This window comes from Canis lupus, chromosome 5 (assembly GCF_011100685.1).
Source record: "Canis lupus familiaris isolate Mischka breed German Shepherd chromosome 5, alternate assembly UU_Cfam_GSD_1.0, whole genome shotgun sequence".
Lineage (NCBI taxonomy): Eukaryota > Metazoa > Chordata > Mammalia > Carnivora > Canidae > Canis > Canis lupus.
Genome location: NC_049226.1, coordinates 61,149,271 through 61,177,124, shown reverse-complemented (window position 1 = coordinate 61,177,124; position 27,854 = coordinate 61,149,271). Strand labels below are relative to the sequence as shown.

Below are 27,854 nucleotides of genomic sequence, written 5' to 3'. Positions count from 1 at the left end.
GCTCGTTTGGCCAGAGCGTCGACATTCAGCTCGGCTTCCCCTGGGGCATCTGGAATCTGGAGGAGCAGAGACAGTGTGTGGGAACACCGGCACGGGGCAGGGATGGAGGGGCTGTCTGGTCTGGAACACAAGTGATCCGGGTATGATCCCCAATGCATAGGGACACATTCACAAATTATTAAGAAGGAAACATGTGAAGTGCCCTCACAAACTCAGAACAGGGAACAAGCCATCCTGCCGGGGGATGAGGACAATACAGAGAGGAGGGATAACTGACACAGGTGTTCCCATCACCCAGGTACAGAGGGGACAGGTGCTACAAAGAGGGTTTCATGGTCATCCTAAGGAGATGAGGCTATAACCTGCAGAATAGGGGTAACTGCCTTTAGATGAAGGCAGAAGCAGGTTATAGGAAAAGGAAGAACAAAGTAGGGAGACCCAGGAATAATCTAGGCTCGTGAGGGCCCACATTGGGTAGTGTCTATGGAGAAGACAGGCAGAACCTGTGGACAGCCATTCAGACTCCAGGGAGCACCAAAGGGCATCAAGAAAGGTGCCAGAGCTGTAAGCCTGGGGCAGCGGTCTCAGGGGACACTCTGAAACAGACAAAGGATCAGCTGGAGGGGAAACAGTAAGTCTGGCTTGGAACGCAGCAAGTTTAAAGCGTTCAGTATGCAACACAAAATAAAGATGTGAAATTCGGGCGAGGGGTAGGGCCTAAAGATCCAGATGTGGTGCTATGGGTGTAGGAATAGAAACTTAAGCCATCAGATAACAGGACACAGGCCAGGGTTCTCTCATAGGAAGACAGCCAGGGACACAAATGTGAGGCACTACAATCTCAAAAGATGGCCAGGAGAAAGGCAGGGTCTAGGCAGCAAAGCAGGAGAGAGAATTGTGACCCACAGCCAAGGGAGAGAAAGATTTTCTTTACCCCCAAGATAAAAGAGGAAAGCCAACATTAACAAAGGTTATACAGAAGCTAGGAAGGAGGAGGGCTGAAACCAGGCCACAGGATTGAGTAACACTCAGTGAATCCTAATAGAAGGTTCCATTGTAAGGGACAGAGATGTCAATGTCCAATGTCTTTGCTGAGGAGAAGATGGAAAGGAAATGCAGAGATGACGCAGCTGCAGGAACAGTTTGAGGACAACTTCACACAAAATGAGAATAATAGCACATTTCTGAGCAGAGAGGACAGAGCAATACAGAGGGGATACCTAGATAGCTTTGACTCAGAAGAAGAGCATGAACTGCAGATCATTTGGGAATTGTCAACACACTGGTGATGGTAGAAACCACGCCCTTGGACGACACTACCTACAGAGAGTATAGCAAGAAAAGAGAGACCAAAGCCAGAGCCCTGATGTTTACAGTGAGCTGGAGCAAGAGGATCTTTTCCAATCACCTGCCTCACCCAGCCAGCTCGGTCCACAGGGCTGAATGCCAGCCATATCAGCTTCCAGAAGGGGTTGCCCCCATGCATAAGGTGCATGGGAGTCTTCAAGTTCTCCACGGCACTGAGCTCCTATACATGGTGAGCCAGTAAACACAAGCAGATCCTATAGGACACAGAGCCAAGAAACACAGGGCTACTTACCTGCCCTTTGACATTCTGAAGCTCTGGGCCATGTCAAACCATGGAATCAGAAGCTAAGCCTTTCCTCCTGCCCATTGGTCACTGCACCATGTCAACAGGTACCACAAAGAAACCTGGGTTTATGCAAAATGCATGTAATGACGACCGAACAGAATAAATGTTTTTTTAAAAAAGGATTCAATAAAATGTCTATAAAACTGAGTTAAGATCATTTTATTAAGGCATAATGAACATACAGTCGAATGTACGGATCTGAATGTGTTTGTTTTAACAATTACACATGCCCACACAATCACAACCTGAAATGGGATTTAGTGCACTTGTATCACCCTAAGTTTCCTTGCTCTCTTTCAAGTTACTTACTCTACCCTCTGTCCTCAAGAACCATTTTCCATCACCATAGATGGGTTTCATAGAGTATGTACGTCTTTTGTTTTCGAGATCCATCCATATGGTTGTATTAGTAGTTCATTCTTTTCTGCTCAGCAGAATTCCACTGCGGTAACAATTTGTTCATCCATTTTTCAGAAGATGGATATTTGGGCTGTTTCCAGTTTGGGGCCTTATAGAAACATTCTTGTGCAGGTCCTTTTGTGAACAAATATAGGAGCATGCCCTTATCCACAGGAAATTCCTTCCAAGACCCCCAGTGGATGCTTGAAACCATGGATAGCACTGGGCCCTACACATATGCCATGTTTTTCCCTATACATACATACCTGTAATGAAGTTTAATTTATAAATCAGGCACAGTAACAGATTAACAGCAATAACTAATAAAATAGAACAATTATAACAACATACTGTAACAAAAGTTAGATGACTGTGTGTGTATCTCTCTCATTGTACTGTACTCACCCTTCTTCCTGGGATGATGTGAGATGATAAAATGCCTGTGTGATGAGATGAAGGAGGTGAATGATGTGAGCAGGTAACACAGCACTGGCTACTACTGACCCCCTGGCGCTCCATCAGAGGGGGAGGATCAACTGCTACCAGTAACGGAAACTGAAGAAAGCAAACATTGAGTAACGGAGGACTACCATATTTTCATTTCTCTAAGGTAAACGAGAAGAGTAGAATTGCTGGATTATAATCTAGATGTTCAATTTCATACAAACCACCAAACAAGTGTCCAAAGAAGCTGTGTCATGTGATGCACCCACCAGCAACGTATAACATGGCACCCAACAGTCTTAATTCATACCTCCCTTGTGAGGGAAGATACTGAGGACCTTTCCACATGTTAATTGCCCATTCATATACTTTCTTGTGTGAAGTACCTGTTCAACATATCCAGGTCTATATATTCTGACAAACATGTATAGTTGTACAATCACAACCATAACCAAGATAAAGTTCCCTTGTGCTCTTCTGTAGTCAACTCACCTCCACCTTCAACGCCAGCAACCACTGATCTTTTTCCATGCAGCTTCACCTCTTCCAGAATGTCACAGAAATGGAATCAGGCCATATGTTGCCTTTGAGTCTGGTTTCTTTCCACTAAGCATAATGCATGTGAGAGTCATCCATGTTGTATCAGTTTGCTTCTTTTCCTTGCTGAGTAGTATTCTACTGATCTGAGAGGGTCATTCGACAGTGGAATGACACTGGGTTTTCTGCTTTGGGAAATCATGAATAAAGCCACAGCCCACACACAAGTTTTTGTATGAACACAGCCTCTTATTCTTTCACATTAATACCTACAAGTCACACTGCAGGGCCATATTTTAAGTACAGATTTAAGAATTTTTAAGGTGCGGGTTTATAGAAAACTCAAAATTTCTTCCCAAATGGCTGTATAATTCTGCATGCCCACCAGCAAGGTATGAGAGCTGGTATTACCAAGCCTTCTGTTTTGTTTTGAAGACATTCTATAGACTATAGAATACATACATAATGATATACATTAGCTAGTATATCACCGTGGTTTCTACTTCATTTCTCTGATAACCAAGGACCCCAAATGTCTTTCATGTAGTCAGCTGCCATCTGTATATCTTAACACATCTATTCAAATCTCTTACCCATTTTTAAGTTGGCCATTTTAATAACTCACGTTACTGAGTTTTAAAAGTTCATACATTCTGGATGCCAGTTCTTTATTACACATATGCTGTGCAAATGTTTCCTCCCAGTCTGTGGCCTGTAGTTTCATTATCTTATCACTGTCTTTGGAAGAACAGAATTTCTACTTTGGATGAAGTACAAAATCCATTTTTTTCTCTTATGGATTGTGTTTTTTGGTATCTAAGAAATCTCTTATTCCAAGGTTACAAAAACTTTATCCTGTGTCTTCTTCTAGGAGTTTTATAAAAGTTTTAGACTCTAAACTTAGATCTATGATCCATTTTGAGTTAATTTGTGTATATAGTACAGGGTATGGGTCGAGGTTCCTGTCATTTGCATAGGATGTCCAATTGTTCCATTACCATTTGTCTAAAAGACCATCCTTTCTCCACTGAACTGCCTAGCACCATAGTCAAAAATCAACTGCCCATGTATGTGTGGGTCTATTTCTGGCCTCTTTATTCTGCGCCACCAATCTACATGTCTATCCTTTAGCAATACCACACTAGATTGACTATTGTAGCCTTATAGGAAGTCTTGAAAATCAGGCAATGAAACCTTCTAGTTTTGTTCTTTTTTAAAACTGACTTGGTTTTCTCAGGTCCTTTGCATTTCCATCTAAACTACAATCAGCTTGTTTAAATTTTAACTAGGATGGCGCTGAATTCCTAAATCAATTTAGGGAAAACAGACAGACATCTTAGCAATATTGAGTCTTTCAATCCACAGCCTAGCCCTCCGTTTATGTGAGGTCTCTCCCATCTCTCTCAGGAACATGTTCCAGTCTTCAGGGCAGAAGTCGTATAAACATTCTGAGATTTTGTATTGGATGTTTCTAAAGCTATTGCCAATAATACTGATTTTCTAATTTCAGCTTTTGCTAATATACACAAATACAATTGACTTTGTATCTTGTATCTTGTTGAATTCACATATTCTTAGAGGTGGAATATATAGATACATATTCTTTAGGGTTTTTCATAATCATGTTGTTTGCAAATAAAGGTTAAATTCTGAAGCTGGGTTAATTTGACTGAAACTCCAAAAGATAGCTTTTCAATGACTAGAAAAGTATCCAAACTTTCATGGCGGGGGTGGGGGGGGGTGGGGGAGGTGGCACCCTGGAAAAATTTCACTTTAAGATAGCAACATTTCCACTCCGTTTTATTTTTCTCTTACAAGGGGTGGTGGTAGGCCATGTCATTGTGTGGCGATGGGATGCCATCATTGGGGAACTGCGGTAGCTATGCCAGGCATGGTTTCCCTCCCCACACCCCTCCTCCAGCACAGTGCTGTAGCTGGCGATGAGCCTGAAGGAGCCAGTGCACCAGGGAGTGAGGCAGACATATTCGCGTGCCTCCACTCTCTGTCATCCAGAGAGTCACCATAAACACCCGCTGGTGTGATCTCCCTCAGCCTGGTAAACAAACTCGGATTCTAGCTGTGACTTTTCAAAGAGCTCTCAATTCCACCTCTTAAGGAGCTCCAGGAAGTGGGGCTGTCAATAGCATTTTTCCCACCACACAAGAGGCACATGAGAAGGTCTCAATTACAGGAGACCGATAGTCCAACAATCCCAAACACACGGCAGCACTTGAAATGTAAACACCAAAGCCCCTTGTTTACCTGGGAGGCAGCACCAAGTTCACGAAGTTTATGGCTCAATTACTGAAGTGCACAGAAACAGGGAACACATCACCTGATGAAAATCTTGATGGGGGTTTGGGTCTAAAATGTATTTCCGCCACCATCTGATTTTTCTCCATCCTGTAACCTGATACAACTTGACTAAGGTCCTAAGTCACATCTGTGGTATCAACTGCTAGGATCTGTTTGAAGCTCATTACTGCCTCCATCACAAAAGTCAATAATTTTCACACTAGTGTTTCTGGCCAGTGGTTTCAGACACGACTTCTTTATTATGAGGCAGTAAAACCATATAGGAGTGTGCGTTTGTGTGTGCGAATTATATATATAATTTTTTAACGGAGAAATAACTCTAGAGCACTCTGCTGCCATTCTATCAAATGCAAGGCAAGTGATTGCTGAGTTCCCAATTATGTTCAACCTTAAATCACACTGTTTGGTCTGGTTGTATATCCAGCCCTACAGGGAGTTGTGCGAAGGCATATATTTGGCAAGCTTTCAAACCACGGCTACAAAACATGTGCTGAAGAAAATGATTCAAAATATTAAGAAAGCAGTCATTTATTTTAGAAAGCCTGTTCACGTGAGACAATAAGCTGCTTCCCAGAATAGGCTCCATCCATCAGGAAAACACTACCCAGCACACACTGGCTGGAGCTTGCCTTTCAGCAATCACACTGCCATGATTATTATTTATCATCCATGGTGCATCTCAGATGGCTAAGCAAGCTGGGCACACTTCCATGGTGACAGCAGCACCGTCAGGGGCAGCAAACCGTCCCCCACTCTGGAGAAGCCCTCAAGTACAGATAACTTCATGGACCCTACAGGACTACCTGGTCTGCCCTACAGATCCACACAAGAGCAAGCTGTGGGCATCCAGGCACATGAAGAACATGAAAGGCAGGAGAACCTTGGTGCTTGGTCTAGATCATCCACTTCTCCATTAAAAAGATAATAGTTCAAACAAAGCAAACCACGGGATCCACATCAACCAGGTACCTGTTTGGAGGTTTGCTATGATGAGAGGGTGGGAAGTCCTTCTAGGAATCAGGCAGGCTGAGCCAGCTAAGCTTGGCCAGCTGAAGCAAAAAGGAGATTCCACTTGAGAAAAGAGTCAGGAAAACCCCTTTCCAGCATCTTCCCTGAACTCTTCCCTGGAAATCGTATCTACCATCCTGAGGGGCCAACTCACAAGCCAATGGCACCCAAGAGAACCGCTCCCGATTGATAGCACATTCTCTCACCATCATCCTAAAGGACAGAATCTTTAAGCCTCATCATCAGTACAGGTTGAGGAATGGGCAAAAGATGGATCCTAAAATATACACAGTATTAGTTTTCTCTAATCTAAGTCAGGACACACTGAAATTTAACAAATATTTTCTCAATCAACCTGAAAGATTAACACAGTTATCAAGACAAGGAATGTAAAACCACTTCAGTGGCTGAACCACTGGAATCTCAGATCTCCTAAGGCAACAACTTTGGAAGTTGTTGGATGTTGTTTGGATGATACCACCAACCACAGCATCTGCAATGAAGAGGAAAGTTACGGATGGGTGGTTAGCCAGAAATCTCTGCAAATATCTTGGCCATGAAAGGAAAGACCAGAAAAAGAAAACCAAGCAATTTGCGGGCAGGAAATCATTTTGGCTTTTTTAAGACTGGGAAAGGAGATGGGAACAATAGTAAGTAGGCGCTTTTTCCCTTGCTCACACGCAATGCCAATAAGACACGATCAGAATGCCCTTCCAGAGGGCTCACTTCTTCAGGCTGGACCATTATACTCTGGGTCATACTCAAACTATTAAATAATAACTGCCATGTATACTGTGTGGCAACCACACTGTCAAGTGTACTGCACAAACTAATTTCCAATCATCCAAGCAGGAAAGTCATTGCTCTTCAAATACTTACCAGCCAGGTAGGTACGTATGAGTCTGTTTAGAATATCCAGTTGACGAAGCCGGCACCTTAACCTCAAAAGCAACCAACCAAAAGGACCAAATCAGAAAAGAGATACACCTCAGGGGTATGCCGTAGACGGCTTCTCAGCTCCCAGCAAAAACAGGTGTATGGAGTTTCCAGTAACTAGGAAACCACAATGACTGGTTCATCCTCCTACTCTTCTCCCTGCCCCCAACTGGCCCCACACACACCCCAGTTCACCAGCTCCGTTACCAGGGGAAATGCCTGTTGCGGTTGCCCACTTCTTACATACAAGACCCTCTGTAAGCTCATCGAAACCTGTTTTCCAGCCCTATCCAGCCACCCCCACTTGACACATCTCAGTCTCTGGCAGGCCAGGCCCTTTCTTAACAACCTGTCTGCTCCCCCCAGCTTGAGCCTGCTCTCTAGCCAGGCAAGTGAGGGACCAGGCAGTCAAGGCACTGTGCCGTGGGTGGCACTAGGCTCCAGTCACACATGAGAAGGGGAGATTCTCTTAAATCCAGCCTCATGAGCTGATGTTCAGTCAAAAGCAATGCAAACACTCCAGCTCATGGGCTCTGTCCCTAGGTCTCAGTTCTAAGAAGGCCTATTTCACTATAAAATAACTGAGAAGTTAGTGTTTTTACTAAAACAACCCAACACCATAACAACGTCCTGAAAAAGACAGCAGCAAGAATGGAAGGTTGCACAGGGGAACTTTTGCTGAGGTCTCCTGAGTTCTACAACCCAGTCCCCAGCTAACATATGTGAGGCCAAAGTAAATGCTTTGACAGACAACCTGCAGCGGCATATCATATTTGAGATGGCCAAGAGTTGGAAATGTGATTCTTTTCTACCCTAAGAAAGTTGAACATGAAAGGTTTGGTTTAAGTACTTCCAAACATCCTCATCAATGTTCCAGCTATCAGTAGCCTCACCACATTTTCCTCCTAAAAGTCTGTGATGTAGCCAAGTGGAGAAACAGGGAAGCTAAAAGCTACTCACCAAATTTTAGACTTCTGCAAATGCTGGTATCTTAGGAGATCTGTCCCCTAACCCCAGAAGGAATGTGGAACATAGAAAGTGTACCTGTCATGCTCTTAAGAAATATGCCACAGGTGCAATCACAGAAAATGAGGTCTAGCTCTCAAGCTAGGTGTGGGTGAGTTCAAATTCAGTTCCGGCAAAGTCAGGCACAGCCACTGCCCCAGCGAGGAGGCGAGACCCCCACTGCTGAGCTCCCACTGAGCCAAGAGTAGGGGGAATATTGACTTTTCATCTCACCTGGGGAGCCCTGAGAGCAAGGTCCCGGACCTTCTCAGGACATGGGCTCAACTATGATCCACATGGTTTAGCCCGTAGTTGAGCCCATGTCCACAGCCATTCTTAGAATCCCCACATGTCAGCTTTCAATGCCAAAAGGCAAGGTTTAGTGGTGTTTCCCAAATGGTTCCAAAAACCATCTGGGGACCACGAGGACTTCATGACTATCCTTTTAGGTGCCCAGTTACACCAGGTCAGCTCCCTCCTCAGACACTAGTGCTGTCCAGGGCTCCTGTCCTGCATTATTTTAATCAGTGGCAATCTGTACACTTGCAGGCCCTTGTATCTGCTGAGAAGACAGCTGAGATGGACAAAGCTCATGCCTAAAAGAGCTCACATTCTAAGGGGATGGGGGAAGAGTAGAAGGGAAAGGAACACAAAAGACAATCTCAGACAATAATGAATTATACTCAAAAATGCCACATGATAGAGTGACGGAAGACTGTGCTAGCATGAGTTGCCTGGGAAGGGCTCCCTGAGGAGACATTTGAAGTAAGACCTGAGTGGCATGAAGCAGCCAGCACACAAACACAGGATAGGAGGGGACACCACTCCATGTAGAGGAAATGGCAAAAGAGCAGCACACCAGGAGTGTTCCAGCTGTGGGAAGGGTCAATGAGCCCAGAGGAAGAGCAAATGGTCGGGCCTGAGAGCTAAGGCAGGGACCAGGTCACATGGGCCAACTCTACTCCAAATGGGTGGAAAGTCGCTGTAGGGTTTTTAAGCAAGCTACTGACCTCACTCTGGTCACTCTGGCCCCTGCACAGGGAGCGAGACAGGAAGAGGGGACGGACATCCAAACAAAGAAAATGAAGGCAGCCTGGACTCTGGAGGTGCCAGCAGAGATGCACACAGGGGGACATAGCTGAGAACAAAGGGACCCACAGGTGGGTTCCATGTTTGGCAGGAGACAAAGGGCAGAATCAAGGCCACATCTGAGCTTCTGGCCTAAGTCCTGCTCAATCTGGTGACACTCGTCTTCATTTTCACAAATATCCTCCCAGGCTCTTTTCACCAAAATTGAACTTTGACCTCATCAGACACCATTTAACCATAGACAGAGAATGCTGTACCCACTCCAACACCAAAAAGCAGATTTAGGAACTAATACTTGTGAACAAAAAGTTTGCAAGCTCAGCCTGAGGGACAGCTTACAAGCAACTCCAAGCAGCTGCCTGAACTACCTGCCTCCTCTGGTGACATCATTGTCCCTATGGAAAGGCTTCCTTCCCCTGGCTTTGCAAAGAGACCCTCCACTTGAAGCAGCTGCTCACAGAGCTTCTCAGCTTCCTTTTACCAAGCTTTTTTAAACAGATACTTTCCCTACCCTGCATTTGTCACCATGTAAAATGTTGTGCTAGTTAGCAGTAATTATGTAAATGCAAGCAGCCATTTCTAGTTTTAAAAGGGAACCCCATTTGGCATTCTCACATTCTGAAATGTTTAAAATAGCTAGTCCAGTGATGTTTTCACTTTATTCAAACTGTTTGTGTGGATTTAAATACAGGTTCAGCAGAAACCAAAGCAAGTCAAATATTTACTTTCTATTAAACATCTAAATCAGAAGATTAAAAACCTATTTTACACTTAACAGAAAGAAGCCGTCAGATCAGCAGAGCAGCAGTGGCTTCACCGTATTTACTGCCAAGCGGGGCTGATGTTTGAGGAGCAATCAATTTAGGAAGGGAGGGATGGATTTCTTTAAACTCTTTAAAATGGGACAAATACATTTGAGCAAATCTTTTAATTATAGTATCTTCCAAAGAAACTACAAAGCCTTTATTCTTTCCAAACTTAATGCTTTGTAAAGTTAATTCTTGCCCCTTAATTCCACATGAAATATTCAGCATAGCATAATTAAATTTTATTCTATGCTATTTTTATTAGGTTCACAGAAGTAGAGGGTGGCATCATCTCTGAAACAAAGTTCCAGCAACTTTGCATTCACGGTGAATGAGTGGTTCTCAAAACTGAACTTAAAAATGCAAAAGCTACTCCAAATGCCTGCTTCAGTCCAGGACAGATGGGTGGGTATTAAAAAGATAGGTTCCATCATATGTCACACTCAGCCTTCAAATAAACAAGTGCCCCAGTTCTGTGCTTACAGTGCCTGCCACAAGGTGCCTCTGGGCACGGATCTTAATTTTCAACATGCAAATACTGGGAGTCTGTCTTATTTTTCAGTGTGAATCTATCTGGTGGGGAAAGAAAACAGAAAGGAAAAAAAAAAGAAAAAAAGGGCCCCATGGCTGAAAGAAATTTATAATTTGTGTAAATATTTGGATAAATGGATGGTTTGTGGGGAGCAGACATGAGGTTTTGGGTCATTACTGTAAATTATACAGCTAAAGTCTTACTCTTCTCCAACAAAGTCCATTGACTTTCTTCCAGTCAATGTCAGAAAACTCCAAGTGAACACTAACGATCCCTTCTCAGACTGGCCATTCAGGTTCCCCAACCGCTCTGAGAGGGAGGCAGTAACTATTATGGGTGACTCACAGCCACATCTGCCAGCCGGTAGAAGCCCAGCAGCCTCCAGTCTCATGTTCCCGGGGTCCGTCCCACGGAACTGCCCCGGATGGGACCACCGCCTATCATCACACGCAACTCCCCCACAATGTGCCCGTGAAGCTAAAACTTCATTCTGAATTCTGCCAACACTGGCAGGGACGATCTCAGATCAGTGGTTACCCAACCTCTCTGACCAGCCAGACAGCCTCATCTGTTTTACAACTTCCTAAAAGGCACTAACATGAAGGGGATAATCAAAACAAGAGCACAGATTTTCCCATGTGACCCATGGGACTGTTGTAAGGGAGCAGCACACCCACCCCCACTAGAGGCCATGAGGAAAACCACCAGGGATTTACCCTGGATGCTGCTCCAGGACTCTGAGGTGCCAGGCTGGAACCAGACAAGCACTTGGAGGCTTTGTCTGCATTAAAAAAAAAAAAAAAAAAGATGGTCCTTTTAATGAAACTCTTAAAATTTGAAAAGATTAAAATGTATCTTAATTCTTACACTTGACTTTGGCTTTGTAGATTGGCCTATGTTACTGATTAAAACCAAAACAAAACAAAAGAAAAACCATCCACTCAACTCCCCAAAGTGGTCAGTGAGACTTAACCATCTGGGAGTAAGTGCCACTACAGCCACCAGCACATGGGTTCCTCTGAACTCATGGTTTCAGAAAAGTTAAATGAGATGCTGTTAGAAATGGAGACCTAACCAAAAATAAACAAATGAGAACAAAATTAAATTTTATACCACAGAAACAGATAATATAATTTATATAAAAGCATCTACACCTGCCATATTTGCAAAAAAATTTTTGAGGAGACTCACTTCTGTTTTCTGATTATATCTATATGTGTAAGTAAATAAGATGTTCTGCTAGCTTTTCAAGAACCTGGTCCATTTATCACTTTTTCAAACTACATCGTTTCCTCAAATATCTCTGTGGTTCTTGTAAAAAAAAAAAAAAAAAAAAAAAATCATCCCATGTATCTCCAATGCCCAGGTTCTCACCAGCACAATACCCAGCCTGAAGATCACAGGCTGCCACTCGGAGCAGGCTGCAGGTACACCAGGGCCTACAGATGCTCAGGGTCAGCAAAGACTGTGACTTCCCCCCTGAAGGCCCAGGATGGTGAGATTCTGTTAAATCAAGCCTAATAATGCTGTTCTGATAATGTTCAGGAAAGATCTAGGTTGAACAAAATATATAAATCGTCAATTAGGTATCCAAAGAAAACTGTGCATATTAGAAGCACAAATATGATCCCTGGGATGGAATTCAGCCAACATGGAAGAGGAAAAACACCATTTTATTTATTTTTTTTATTTTTTATTTTTTTTGAAAAACACCATTTTAAAGGTCACATTCTTAGAGGAGTGCTGGGGGAGGCCTGGGCAAGAGATGTTTGGTCATGTGTAGAGTGGTTCTAATGAACTTGGCCTCCACCAGTGACCCCCTGGCCTCTCTCACTTCATTCAGGTGCATGAAAAGGGGGTGACAAAGCTCTCCCCACCTATCTCTCAGGGTTAAGAAACCAAATGACATGTTGTCTGTGAAATCATTTTCTTAGACTGTAAAAGTTTATACAATGTGAGCTGCTACTGTTTTTTATATACTAATTACAGACTATATATTAAAACCAGCTGGTGGGCTTTTGATTAGGAAGCTGCATCAGTTCTTTTTGTATTTCCAAATATAAGAAATGTTTTTGGGACTTCAGGGGTTTTTCAGAATATGCACATGCTTCTATTCTGACTTAAAACTGTGACAGTGTGAGACACGGCAGAGGGTGCTGATGTGCCTCGGTGACATGCTGACACCAACTGCCTGCCTCGTCTCCTCTGTGGGTGCACAGCTCATTAACTGCATAATCAGGTAAAGTATTTAGGTGTTAAGATCGTGGCAAATCAAAGAAAACTCTATTGTCAAGTGGTCACACATGGACCAAGGTAAAAACAGAAGGACTATCTGGAAGCAAATATCATATCTTCAGCAGAATATAGGTATTCAGGCAAACATTTCAGCCTTAGCCAACTGCTAAATGGGCCTTTTAAGCCAAATGTGATTGAAGTTCACAGGGATTATAAATGAAAAGTTATCAGGAAACCTCAACAGTATCAAAGTGAGGCCTGTGGGAGAAACTAGGTAAAGGGAATATATGCAAACTCTGCACCACTTTTGCAACTTGGCTGTAAATATAAAATTATTCCAAGATTAAAAGTTCATTTTTTAAATAATCTTTTAAATTAAAAAGGAGGGAGGAGCTTGCTTTGGGGAAGAGAAGGAAAGTAACACATACGTAACAGCAATCTGCACAGTTTACGGCCTTCTCACATAGGAACTCGAATTTCCACCACATAACTATCTTCTGATGTAGGTTTGAAGCAGCAGCAGACCGATCTTACAGCTAAGAAACTCATAAAAGGCAGAACGACTGTCTGAGGGTCCCACAGCTTTTCAGAGGTGGGGGTGGGATGCTGTTCCTGGTCTACCTGACCCCAAAGCCCAAAGACTAATAAGTGAATCTGGCCAAAGGACCCAGGCATGAAAGGCAGGGCTGTCCTCCAGGAAAGATCTAAATGAACGAATGCCCACCTACTTCCAATCCAGCAGGTAGGTTTGTCTCAAGCGGCACCAGTGAATCACCCAAAGGCCATCATCCAGGAAGTGACAGGGTCCCCTCTTCAAAAGACAAATTAAGAGATGCATCTAAAAATGGAGATCCTGGTCCCTTTTGGAAAACCTTAACATTGGAATACCTTCCTACACTAAGTTCACCTGAAAATCCCCTCACCCGGAATTTCATCATAGCCTACGCCGCTGAACAAGTCTTCCTATAAGGCTGTTACTAGTCAACTCCAGGGCCACGGCTTAATGGGCGAGGGCACTGATGAGCACCCAACACACGAAAAATAAATTATGGATGGGCATTAAGTCAACCACCATTGGCCTTTTCAAAACCCACCAAAAAGAAAAGCTCTGAGAGAAGAACCAATTGCAAGATGGTTCCTCCTCCTCAGGGTATCTGAAGTTCATGGGTCAGTCCCTCTCTGCCTGATGCCCTCTACGTGCCACCAGAGGGCACTAACTCATGTAATCACTCTTAAAAACTTCTGTCCCGTTTTAAACTGCAAGAATGTTGAATGAAAACAAGATTTCAAATCAATGAAGTGCTAGGTATGTAATTTTGATAGCAGCTTTAAGCATCTGCTGGTCATAAATCTCTAAGTTTTATGGAATTATTCCATAAAACTTAGAAGTACACACATAGAACGAAGGGGTGTGCTAAAAAAAAAAAAAAAGTCAACCAAATCTTCAGGTTTAATGGATTTCCAAAGACAACTAAGAGTTACACATTTGCTCCTGCATGTCTGGGCTCTGGGCTGTCATCTGGATAACCTGTCCCAGGATCTTACACATGTCACACATAAGAGCCCAAAGAAAAACGTTTCAGTATCTCCCTGGCTTTAAAAGCCACTCTTGACTGAGTTAAAGTGGACATTCACCATATTGAATTACAGTTCGGTTTATTATGCATGATTAAAACATGATTTAGTCTTTTGTGCTAAAATCCTTGTAAGAGATAAAGAGCACACATTTCCTAGTGCTCACTACGCCCTGGGTTGCTATTCTGAGCACATTACACTTATTTAATACTCACAACATCCCTCGGAGAGGCTGTAAAATTCTATTTTAGTGAAAAGTTCAACCTTGCATTTCTTGAATGCAATCAAGAATTTTTCTTTACATCTGTATCCTCCACTGATGATTTATTTGCCCACAAAACTATAAATGCAGATTTGTGAGTTCTGCCTCATTAACCACCTTCTGCAATTATTTCTTCACCCCAGAAAATTCACACTTCTTATACTTTCACGGGAGGATAAGATTACATAATCAAAATAGTTCAGCGGTAAGTTTAATGAAAAATGCATTATGCCCCGAAAGGTTTTGTTTTGCTTTGTGGTACATAAAAATCTGCTCTTTGCTTTTCACACTTTATTTAAAAGGAAGTGAAACGTACTTACTGACTTGATCAGAAATGTTGGGTACCTCTCTACGTGACATAAAATTCAAGCTCAAGTAGGCCTTTGGTTTTCCTGGTTTTAGGTGATTCTTTCAGTGTGCAGTAAGTAACTGAAGTTCACGACGAAATGAACAGAATCTGATGAAGGCAGGCAGCTATACCTGAGAAGCTCCAGTTCTGTAACCAGCCTGACACAAGTTGGTGCCCCAAATAAACTCACCTTGAGAGAACAGCCTACGTCACAGGATACAGTTTCCCTGGTTTTTGACCTTTGTATTAAAAACTAGCAAATCCTCCTCAAAGGTTCTTAAGAATGTGTGGGTGTTGTGGCCTATGCCAGCACACTAGGAATAAAGAGGGGAGCGGCTGCAATGCATAGGTATTCTGGAAGACAAGTACTTATGTTAGTACATCTAAAGAACTGCCTCCAAGCGCCCTCCATGTCTTTGTTACTGCCCCTTGATCTAGGAAATATTTTGGTTTATTTTGTTTACTTGATGCCAAAATCTATTATTTTAAATTATTAAATATGAAGAAAAGTTTAAAATGTCTACTATTTTTATTTTTCAATGCTTCTTTCTAGACTTTCACTAAACGTCCTTTAAGATTTTATTTATTTATTTGAAAGAGAGAGAGAGAAAGTGAGCGCACACAAGCAGGGAGAGCAGCAAAGGGAGAGAGAGAAGCAGGCTCTCCACTGAGCAGGGAGCCCGACATGGGGCTCAATCCCAGGACCCTGGAATCATGACCTGAGTGAAGACAGACACGTAACCCACTGAGCTACCCAGGCACCCCTCACTAGATATCTTGATATTAAAATAAAGGAGAGCTTGTTTTATTGTACTTGCTTTACTGTGCTTTATAGGTATTGAGTTTTTAGTTGAGTGCTTGTGGCAACCCTGTGTCAAGAATGTCTATGAGCACTATTTTTCCAACATTTGCTCACTTTGGATCTAGGTCACATTTTTTGTAATTCTCACAGTATTTTAAATTTTTTCATTATTATAATATTTTTTGGTGACCTGTGATCAGTAATCTTTGATGTTGCTACCGTCATCATTTTGGGACACCACAAACCATATCCACAGAAGATGGCAAACTTTACTGGCAAATGTTGAGTGTGTCCTACTGGTCTACTGACGGCTGTTCCCCCATCACTCCTCCTCCTCAGGCCTGGGCCTCGTTATATCACTGAGACACAACAATATTGAAATTAGGCCAGTTAATAACTCTACGATGGCTGCTAAGTGTTCAAGTGAAAGGCAGAGTCCATGTCTCTCATTTTAAGTCAAAAGCTAGAAATAATTAAGCTCAGTTGAGGAAGGCATGTTGAAAACCGAGACAGGCAGAAAGCTTAGGCCTCTCACGCCAAGCAGCCAAGTTGTATAAGCAAAGGAAGAGTTCTTGAAAGAAATGAAAAGTACTACTCCAGTGAATATATGAAGAAGAAAGCAAAACACCCTTAGTACAGATATGGGAAAAGTTGTAGTGGTCTAGATAGAAGATCAAACAGCCACAACATTCCCTTAAACCAAAGTGTAATCCAGAGCAAGGCTCTAATTCTTCAATTCTTGAAGGCTGAGAGAGGGAACAAAGCTGCATTAAAAAGGTCTAAAGCCAGGAGAGGTAAGTTCAGGAGGTTTAAGGAAAGCCATGTCCATAACATGAGAGCACAAGGTGAAGCAACAACTGCTGATAGAGGAGCTGCAGCAAGTTCTCCAGAAGATCTAGCTAAGAGGATTCATGAAGGCAGCAACATGAAACAATAGATTTTCAATGCAGACAAAACACCTTCTGTTGGAAGATGTTATCTAGGGTTCCCACAGCTAGAGAGGAGAAGTCTGTGCCTGGCTTTGAAGCTCCAAAGGACAGGCTGACTCTCTTGTTAGGGGCTGATGCAAGCTGGTATGTTGACGCCAATGCTCATATACCATTGTGCAAATTCTAGAATTATGCTAAAGAACTATGCTGAATTTACTCTGCTGTGCTCTATAAATGGAACAACAAAGCCTGGATGACAGCACATCTGTTTACAACATGGTTTGCTGAATGTCTTAAGCCCACTGTTGAGACCTACTGCTCAGGAAAAAAGATCCCTTCCAAAATAGTACTGTTCATTGACAATGCACGTGGTCACCCAAGAGCTCTGATGGAGATGTACAAGGCGAAGAATGTTGTTTCCATGCATACTAATATAACATACATCCTGCAGCCCATGGATCAAGGAGTAATTCTGACTTTCAAGTCTTATTATTTAAGAAATATACTTCATAGGGCAATAGCTACCATAGATATGAATTCCTCTGATGGATCTGGGCAAAGTAAACTGAAAACCTCTGGAAAGAACTATCTAGATGCCATTAAAAACATTCATGATTCATGGAAAGAGGTCAAAATATCAACACAAACAGGAATTTGGAATAAATGGATTCCCACCCATATGGATGACTTCGAAGGGGTCAGGACTTCAGGGGAGGAAGTCACTGTAGATGTGGTAAAAAGAGCCAGAGAACTAGAATTAGAAGTGGAGCCTGAAGATGGGACCGAATTGCTGAAACCTTATGATAAAACTTGAACAGATGATGAGTTGTTTCTTATGGACAAGCATCTTGAGGTGGAATCTGTTCCCGGTGAAGACTGTTGAAATGACAACAAAAGATTTAGAATATTCCATAAACTTATGTGACAAAGCAGTGGCAGGGTTTGAGGGGACTGACTCCAATTTTGAAAAAAGATCTATTATGGGGGAAATGCTATCAAACAGCATCACAGGCTAGAGAAAAAGCATCTATGAAAGAAGAGTCGATCTATACAGCAAATTTCATTGTTGTCTTGTAAGAAATTGCCATGGCCACTCTGGCCTACAATACCCACCACCCTGAGCATCTTGCAACCACTACATCAAGGCAAGACCCACCACCAACGAAAAGGTCACAACTCACTGAAAGCTCAGATGATTGTTAGCATTTTTCAGCAATGTTTTTAAATTAAGGTTCTGTACATTTTTTAAGACATAATGCTATTACATATTTAATAGAGCACAGTATAGTATAAACCTAACTTTCATATGCACTGGAAACAAAAACACTCATTTGACTCATTTTATTGTGATACTTGCTTTATTGCAGAGGCCTGGGATGAAAACTCCAAGATCTCTGAGGTATGCCTGTATTCCAGACACAGGACTCCTGTCTCTCCTACATCTATTTCCTATGCTTTATCATCAGGAGGCATGGATGCCAGGACGGAGAGTAAACACGTAATCCAATATTCTAAAGTTCCAATTTGCTCTGGTAACTCATAAACACCTTGTGCCACTTGCTTCAATCACAAAATTTTTACATTTACCCTCATTTCACTGTTTTATCATTTTAAAAAGTTATATGTAAAAGGTAAATTAAAAGCAAACATTCAAAAAGGATGCCATTCCAGTTGACCCATTTATTCACTCGACAGCATTTATTCAGACTCCACACTGCGCCAGGCCCTGCCCTACACACTGAAGATATGAGATGAACAGGACAGAGGCCCTGCCCTTGTGGGGCTTCCATTCTTGTAGGAGACAAGACAGCAACCAGCACATAATTCTATCACTGCTCTGGAGACAAGAACTTTATGAAAAGAGAGGCTCACCAAGGGGCCCGAGGATGATCACTGAGACCTCTGTGACCAGGTAGCATTGGACAGACTTGCTCTTCCACAGCCAGGTCACACTGTGGATCTCCCACATAAGAACTGTGAGTAAAGCAAGAGTAGGCCACTTTAAATGACTTCATTTTCAGTGACATTCAGCTCACATTAATTTGGGGTTTTAAGTGTGATCACTTCACTAATGGAATTATCTCAGAGCCAGATGTGGGGCTGCAGGATGTCAAGATCCCCTTACAAGTTCCTCCAGTGCTCAGTCCAAAGGGCCAGCCCTCACCGCTCCAGCTCTGTGGGTCCCTCTTCTTGCTGCACCCATGAACAAGTGTGTGGTGAAAGCCTGAAATAAATAAGTGTAAAATGGGTCAAGACCATCGCTTCTATTTCTGTTTTTAACTGAAGAAAATGTGCCCCATTTCCAGAGGCAGAGAGAGAAGGAGACGTCTGAATAAAGACAAACTACGGTTTGTATAGAACACATGTATGTCTGTGTGTGTGCGTATGTACATATAAATCACTTCCCTACAGTAACTCAAAATTGGGTGTTTTACAATCAGCCTTTTTACAATCATTACAATGTAACTTTTATTAGTTGTAGGATGTATCTTTAAGAGGCCACAAGAGTTTTTAAAGGGGTTGAATTAAAAATTAAAGGTTCAAAGATGATCAAGGTTCAGATTCAATTAATACTAATTTTAGAAGGATTTTTTACTGACTATGCATATTCAGTAAATGACTTAAGTTTTTGTTTTCTTTTTTCTACCACAGCATCCCCAAGGAGTCATTATGTACAATCAGCTCTCTAATTCAGATTAGCGTGTCTAAGTACATATTGATGCAACACAACACAATGCTTTGAGAGGCTCCCCTGCTAGACACCATTAGGTGAAGCACAGGAATGAGAAGGTGGACAGCTCACACTAAATCCCCAGCACTGCCACTCGGTACTTCCAAGCAGCTTCACAGGTCAGAGGAATGCAGTATTCCAAAGGAATATTGAATGAGGAGTAGGAATAACATTTCCTTAATTATGTAAGATCCTAATAAGCTACAGGTTGACTTTCCACAGTGGCCCTTAAACCACCAAATGCACACTAGTGCTGAGGAAAGCAGCAGAAGGTCTGCTCATTCTGATCTGTCTCACTTACCTCCCCTTGCTTGGGTGCTACTGGAGGGGAAGAGCCATTTTAAAGTCAGTGATTTTGGGTAAAACACTGAACACTCGTGCTAATGAGTCTTTGAGAAGCTGGGAAAACCTCTGCGAGGGGGGTTGAAGGGGTGGGGTGGGGGGAATGTGTAATGCTAATTTGCTTTTCTACTATGGGAATGATTTCTAACCAAACCTCAAATTGACTGAACAGAAGCATGACTAGTGAATTCCCATGGAGCCAGGTACTTATGAAAGAACCATCATATTCAAGCATGTATCCAATGCAGAGGCAAGTCAGTTTCATAAGCCTCAAGGATGGTACTAAAAAGGACAGGTCATGGAAAGAAAAGAGCTGTGGGCTTCTTACAAGGAGAGTCCTCACATTTATGATCTATTCCCCTAGTTGTTAGTCAATTAAATAATTAGTTAATTAAGACACCAGAACAACAAACTGAAGATTTCTAGGCAATTAAATGTAAATTACATTTTTTTTAAATATAAAATGTGACTCTCTGTGGAATCAGACAGCAGCTTCTGACTTGTTCTCTGAATATTTGCTTTCTGCCACCCAAATTATAAGACTACATAAATGAAAATGGTATTCATTCTCTTCCCCTGAAATATTAGGTTTACCTTTTTGGCTTGAAAAGGTAACATTGGTTACCTTTGGTAACAGTGGTAACATTTGGTTACACTGGTAATATTGGTACATTACCCCACCATTCCTTCCTGGTTCATCCATACACATTCATTTACTCACAGCCATGCACAACGCTGGGCTGGGCTCTAGGGAAAGAGAAGTTGGTGAGGTCTAGCACCTGCTCCAAGGAGCTCAAAGTTTAGGGGACTAATAACACCAATAAAGAGACAAAATACAATATGCTGTGGCCAGGGACATGGAAAGCAGTGCCCATTAAAAGTGAGCCAACAGGACAGGCTGTGCAAAAAGGGTGCACAGAGAAGTGACATCCGGGTTGGCCTATAGAAAGAGCCTGTCTGCCAGGCACAAAACCAGGAAGGGTGGGAGCAGAGGAGGACAGGGGGAGTGGTGGGGCAGGTGGGGCAGGTGGGGCAGGTTGTATCTGTAAATGAATAGCCCCAGCTACATGCACAGATGGGTGTTTTGAGTTAATAAATGCTTTATTAATAAACGCCAATTGAGATGACAACACAGAGAAGCATCCAGAGAGCTGGTGTACACATGAGTTCTAGGACAAGGGCAGCCGAGGGCTTGCCCCCTACAGAACAAGCATCCACTTTGGTTAGGGTTATGAAGGCCACGCTGGATCAAGTTTCAGTGTCAGCAGTAAATTTCTGAAGGAACAAAAGTACAAGTTCAAATGTTATGCTTTGGATTTTTTTTTTTTTTTTGAGGCGAGAATTATAAGAAGAGCATGCTAGTGACCCAGATCTAAATAAAAAATAATGAACAAGTGTCAAAGCGCTTACTTTCCTAGTCTCCTAGACACACTGACCTTCACTTTCAAGAAAACTAGACTTGTGTGTGGACCAAATTAAGTTAATCATTCCAAAAATGCTTTTAAAAAGCTAATGCTTTGGTTCTCTTACATAACATGTGTTATCATTTACAAGTAGCATCATAAACCCACTCTTCTTTTGTTGGAATAAGTTCCAGTCCACTCGTCATAAAGATTTATGTGTGAAGGAGTGACTTTATAAGCAAAACACCATTTAGTAGAGAGAAAAAGCTCAAAACCAACTGCAATAAAGCCATCAATGTTCTTTTAACTTCTCGCTTAATTTCCACTTCTTGGTATTCATCCACTTCCCTATTAGATGGAAACATTTTAATTAGAATAAAGAGAGTTTAAGAAAACTTATGTAATGAGTAAGCTTTCCTTATTACTAAATTGTGTTTACTGAGTTTTCTTTCGCATGAGTACAATGGTGCCAGAAGAAAGACATTACACTTATAGACGATGCACACTTAGCAACCAGGTGGACTCGGTGACACTCATGGTTATTACTGAAGTCTGGATGCTAACAAAACAAATTACCTAGACCCCACATTCTCGCACCATTAGTTCATACAAAATGAACAAGCAATTACTCCTTCAAAACAGAAGTCATCCAAGAATATAAAGTTCACAAATACATGGCTCAAAACAGACTCTTCCTAAATATCAAGGCTGGTAAGATTTATTTTATTTTATTTTATTTATATTTTATTTTATTTTACTTTATTTATATTTTATTTATATTTTATTATTTTATTTATTTTATTTTATTTTATTTTATTCATTTTATTTTGTCTTACTTACTTACTGGTTAACCTAACCAAACTAGAGAGAAGCTAAAATAATTTAAACTTGATAAAGGTACAGAATTGAGGTATCCATGCACCTGTTTCCCCGGAGCTCATTAGCTGTATAGAAAGGAGCAAGAGCACGTGAGCAGCTGCAGCATTCCCATTTACCCTTTCTAAACACTTGAATTTTCCTGGCCTACAAGGCTAAAAAAACAGCTTCCGGCCCCATCATCAACTTTTATTAATCTTTAAAGACATATTGTGGATCAAAGCCAAATACTAAGTGTATTTATCTATGTAACTTACTATACACCCAGGTATATACACCCAGGTGTGCATGTGTACCATATATTTATATAAAAATCCTCTACGCGGTAAAAGGCTGACCATGACCATGCCTGCCCTTTCAAAAGCATCAGATGAAGACAGGCAGGTTTTGTAGGCAGCCGTTTGCATCACATGGGACTACCTCGAAGCTACTAAACACCAACTTCTGTAGGGATTCAAGCACATTTCAGGGTGAAACATAACTAACATTTGAGGTATCTGAGGATTATGCCAAAACAAAGACCAAAATTAAAGATAGGACTAAATAAAGATAAAAATCTAAAGGGTTATTTTTTTCCTGGTGCAGGGGTGGTGGTGGAGGAAATGGCTATAATGAGTTGCCCACATGGAGTTAACATTTTCATTAGTGAGGCAATGAAAAGCCTTCTGGATGAAAATAAAAACCCAAGTGAAAAGCTGCCATTTTTGGAAGATCTTGTCAAAATTATGGCCTTGTGTTCTGACACTTCACTGTGACTCAGAAGTCTTGTCCCAAACCCATCATTCCAAGGAGGTACCACCTGGATTTAAAATGAGGCTAGAGCAATCCCTCAGAACCTCACAGATGCTCTGAGAAGTAGGACAGGGTTAGAGTTAGGAAATGCTCTTTGGTGGGTAGAAGGTTAGAGCAGTGAGCACTGAAACATCAATCATACCAACAGCCACAGCATCCCCCTTCTGCCTCTCCAACCCTGTTACTCTCAAAAGGGGTCATACGTGCTTTCAAATCCATGCAGACAATCCTTCCTAAACACTGGCCTGTTCCTTGACCCACTCCTCTCTAATAACCTTACTTGAACCATACTTCCACGATAATCTTCAACCTGTCCAAGATGGTAGCCATGAGCCACATGTGGATACTGAGCACTTGAAATTGTGCCTGGTCTGAATTAAGAGATGCTCAAAGTATAAAATCCGTTTTGGATTTCAAAGACTTAGTACAAAATAAATGTAAAATATCTCAAAAATTTTTATATTAATTACATGTTCACATATTTTAGATATTGAGCTTAATGTATCATTAAATTTAATTCCATTTATTTTTCACTTTTTTAAAACATGGCTTTTAAAACAGTCAAAATTACACATGTGACTCACATTGTATTTCTATTGGACAGCAATGCCCTCGGCCTTGATGTTAACCATAACTGCACTCCATCACAATCAAATTCAAGCATCCCTGTCTTTGACTATCTCTATTCCAACCATTCTTTTTTTTTTTTTTTTTTTTTTTTTTTTTTTTTTTTAAAGAGAGAAGTGGGTGGTCAGGAGGAGAGAAGAGAGAGAATACCAAAGCAGGCTCCACGCCCAGAGCAGAGCACAAACTCGGGGCTCGATTCTATACCCTGAGATCCATGATCTGAGCTGAAATCAAGAGTTGAATCAGATGCTTAACTAACTAAGCCACCCAGGTACTCTGCCCCTCCACTCCAACCATTCCTGATCCTATTCCTTGAAAAACTCTGATGCCATGGCCTCTTGCTGCCCTCATCTCCCTCATGCTTCCCTTTTTGCTATCTGTCTGGCTTAAAGTATCAGTCCATCATTACAGCTCAGCTCCTTTGCCCCTTCCCCCAGCAAAATCCCAATCCCCGGTTAAACCCTACTCTGCCCCCTCACAGCATGCATTTGGGCAGCAGAAAGCAGAACTCTTTGAATGCACCAGCTCTGCTTCCTGTCCTCCCATTTTTGCTTGAACCAGCCGGGACAGGGCTTTTGTCCTCACCACTTCACTCATCCAGCTCATATCAAAGTCACTACTGACCTCCATGCTGCCAGGTACATGGTCAATTCTGTCTGCATCTTAGCCGACCGTTAGCAGCATTTGACACAGAGGATCATTCTCTCTGCTTTGAAACACATTCTTCCAGACCTCACCCTCTTGGTTTTCCTTCTTCTGGTGGTTCCCTACCATTCTTATTTGCTTCCTTCTCCTTCCTCTTCACACCCCAGTGCTCCGTGTTTGAACACCTCTCCCTATCCATACCCCATTCAGATCCCATGCATCCCACAGCTGTAAGAACCTTCTATATGCCAAAATACTGAGAAGTCTGGCTCGAGCCTAGGCCTCTCCTCTAGATTACAACTCATATATGTGACTGTCTAGTCAACACCTCCACTTGGCATGTTAGAGTTAACACGTCCAAAACACAACTCTTGCTTTCTCCTCACCCTTTCTCCCCAACCTGCAGCTCCCACGGGCTTCCCAATCTCAGCAAAGAGAAGCTGCATTCCCCCAGCTGCTCAGTGCAAAAACATTGGCATCCAACCCAACTCCTCATATTTGCACACAACCTGTCCGCTCTCCCTCAAAAACACATCCAGTATCTGACCACTTCTCACCACCCTGGTTCAGGCCACCATCAGACCTCACGATGGTCTCCTCACTGGTCTCCTTACTTCCAGCCCTATGGCCCTAAACTAGGGTCAGCAAACTTTTTCTTAAAGGGCCCGATAGTAAATATTTTAGGCTCTGTGGGCCAGATGGTCTCTGTCGCAACCACTCAACTTGGCTGTTGCAGCTCAAAAGCAGACTCCAACAATATGCAAATGAATGAGTGTGGCCCTATTCCAATAAAACTTGAACTTAAATGGACACTGAAATTTGAATTACGTATAATTTCCATGTACAAATTATTACTCATCTAATTTTTTTCAACCATTTAAAAATGTAAAAAGCATCTTAGTTTGCAGGCTGCACGAAAACAGGTACCTGGCTGGATCCAGCCTTCACCTGATGGGCTTGCCGACCCCTGCCCTAAACTATACTCTGCACTGCATTCAGAATGATCCCTTAAATCATGCTATCTTCCTGCTCAACAATTCTCATATGGCTTCCTTTCTCATTCGCTAAAATCAGAAGACTTTACTGTGCCCCATCAAGCCCTGTGAGACACGGCCCCTGGCTACCTCATCCTACTCTTCTCACCACACCCACTCAGAGCAATCACACTGGCCTCCTTGCTGTTCTCTTCACTTCTCCTCCAGTACTGCCAAACCCACATCCATCTGGGGACCGTTCCTTCTGTTTTCCCTCTGCTTGGAATACTCTTACTCCAGATACCACCTGGATCACTGTGTCACTTCCTTCAAATCACTTTACCAGACACCTGCCCAAGTCAAGCTCTCTAACATAGCACACACCTGCACACCCCCAGGCTAACATCCAGGAACCCTCTCAACGGTTCACTTTGCTTTCACTGATCTTCATCACACCTAGTATCATCAGCATTTCTGTGTTGGTGTAGAAATAAACAGATTAGGCGGTTGCTTAAAAGAGAAAATCACATAGTGTGAAGAGCATGAAACCTGATGGCAGGTCAACAGGGTTGGAAGACCAGCAGCACCGCGTCCTGCTATCTGACACTGAGCACTTATTTCTATCTCTCTGTACCCCGGTTTCCTTGCCTACAAAACAAGGAGAAGAACACCTACCTCCTCAGTGCTCTGAGGAGTACCTAGTTAATAAACACTACTGGCACACAGAATCCTTCAATTACTGTTACTTAGTTTCTGTTTATTGGTTGTGACTCCTCCTCCCCCACTCAGAAAACAAGCTCTTTGAGGAGAATGGCCTTCTTCTGTTTACTGCTTTATTTCCAGTAACTAGGACAGCGCCTGCTACTAGGCATTCAACTAAGTACTCAATCAATGAATAAGTGCTTGGATTTAAGTCATTTGAGGGTGGACAACACTCCACCACCACCACTCCCAACCCCATCAACACCCAGGTACTGGGGAGAGCAAAAGCTCTCTTCATGCCCACCACAGAATAAGAAATTAAAAACCTCCTATTCCAGGTGGGTTTCTTTGCTGATGCTTCCTTCTCCCTGTGGAGAAACATTTGCTACCCTGAAAGGAGGAGCTTCTGTCATCCTCTGAGCAGCAACACATCACCTCCTAGGAAACCTCCTACAACCGAACACTGTGCTACACACAGGAGGGTTACATGCTAAGGTCTCCAACCAAACGAGAGAAGAAACAGACTTCGTAGCTGGTCAAGTTCAAATTCTGCACATAAAATGGCGACTCACTACTTAGGAGCACTTTGTCTCTAAGGTCTGACAGTATTTCCTGGACACACACATCCAAGACCACTTATTCAAATTAGCTTGCATTTATTTAACTGGCTTCTTCTAAAACCAAAGAGGATCTCCCCAAATAACAGAAGTCTTCCCCAAGCAAAAAGACGGTGAAAACATTTCTGTCTCCTCATCACATGGATGTGTCACTCACAGAGCATCACAAGTTTGTAGATTTGGCATGTCTGCTAAGATGATGGAGTTCTGATTTACCGACAGTATTATGAGGAGTTAAAGTACTTCTGGGTTCTACAACTTTGTGACACGGTCTTGTGTGTGTGTGTGTGTATGTGTGTGTGTGAGAGAGAGAGACACGGTCTTTAATGTGAAGACACCTATATACATCCCGGTGTGACACAGGCTTTTTCTGTTGAGAGCCCTGTTTCCTTTAAAAGAAACAGGGATAAGGCCATGTCGCACTAAAAATTGTGGCGTATTACAAAAAAATAATAACAATAAAATAAAATAAAATAAAATAGAATAAAAATAAAATAAAATAAAAATAAAAGAAACAGGGATAAGGTCTCCTACAATTAAGCAAAGCAGAAACTACTCTCTTAACCCTCTAAACTAAGATGTTTCACTGTGAAATAGAAAATGAACATCTTCAATGCTGGTTCTAACAAACAGAAAACAAATGAGTGAGACATAGGTGGTAAAAACATAGCTACATCAACTGGCATGTAACTGAGCTATAGATCTACCCACCGGCAGTGCAGTAATTGCAGAAAGTCATGAGCAAAGATGAGCAAACGATTACAAGGAAGGGTAAGAAACTGGAGGCTAAGGAGTGGATGCATCTCAAGAGGTCCAGGTGAACTGGCGTGGACCTTCCATAGCCTCTTCTCTGCACTGCCTTGGCCTCCTGCTAACAGTGGCATGACCTAAACACGTTCATGGAGCTCCTTGGGTGGAGGTTCTTCTAAGGGGTAAGACCTGAGATAGGTATCTTTTTGTTATCCCCTGTGGTTGTTATGTTTTTTTTTTTTTTTTTGAATTCTGTACTTGGTTGGTCATTAAGGTCACTGTGACATAAGCAGCACAGAGGACCTATACAAGCAAGGCAGACACATATCCCCTATCTCAATACTACACTGCTATATGGTGGCAAAAACTCGAAAAAATTGGGATGATAGCACTCTAATTTAAAACTGTATTTAGCTGATGATCCTAAATAACACTTTGTCAGCTTTTGTGATCTAGCACAAAACCACATGCCTTGTGATATACCAGCTGGGCTGTGGTAATGCCCTTGACTGAAGTT

The 27,854-nt window shown here is 42.3% G+C and overlaps 1 protein-coding gene and 1 long non-coding RNA gene across 13 annotated transcripts in view; both read right to left on the bottom strand.

Annotated features, from left to right (window-relative positions):
* Window positions 1-27,854, bottom strand: part of CAMTA1 (calmodulin binding transcription activator 1) — an 848,163-nt gene that overhangs the window by 736,195 nt on the left and 84,114 nt on the right. The window lies entirely within an intron of this gene.
* On the bottom strand, window positions 21,032-27,756 carry LOC119871907. Its single transcript, XR_005359851.1, has 2 exons — window positions 27,299-27,756; window positions 21,032-21,226 (listed from the first exon to the last, which is right to left on the bottom strand). It is a non-coding gene; the product is annotated as an uncharacterized LOC119871907 (long non-coding RNA).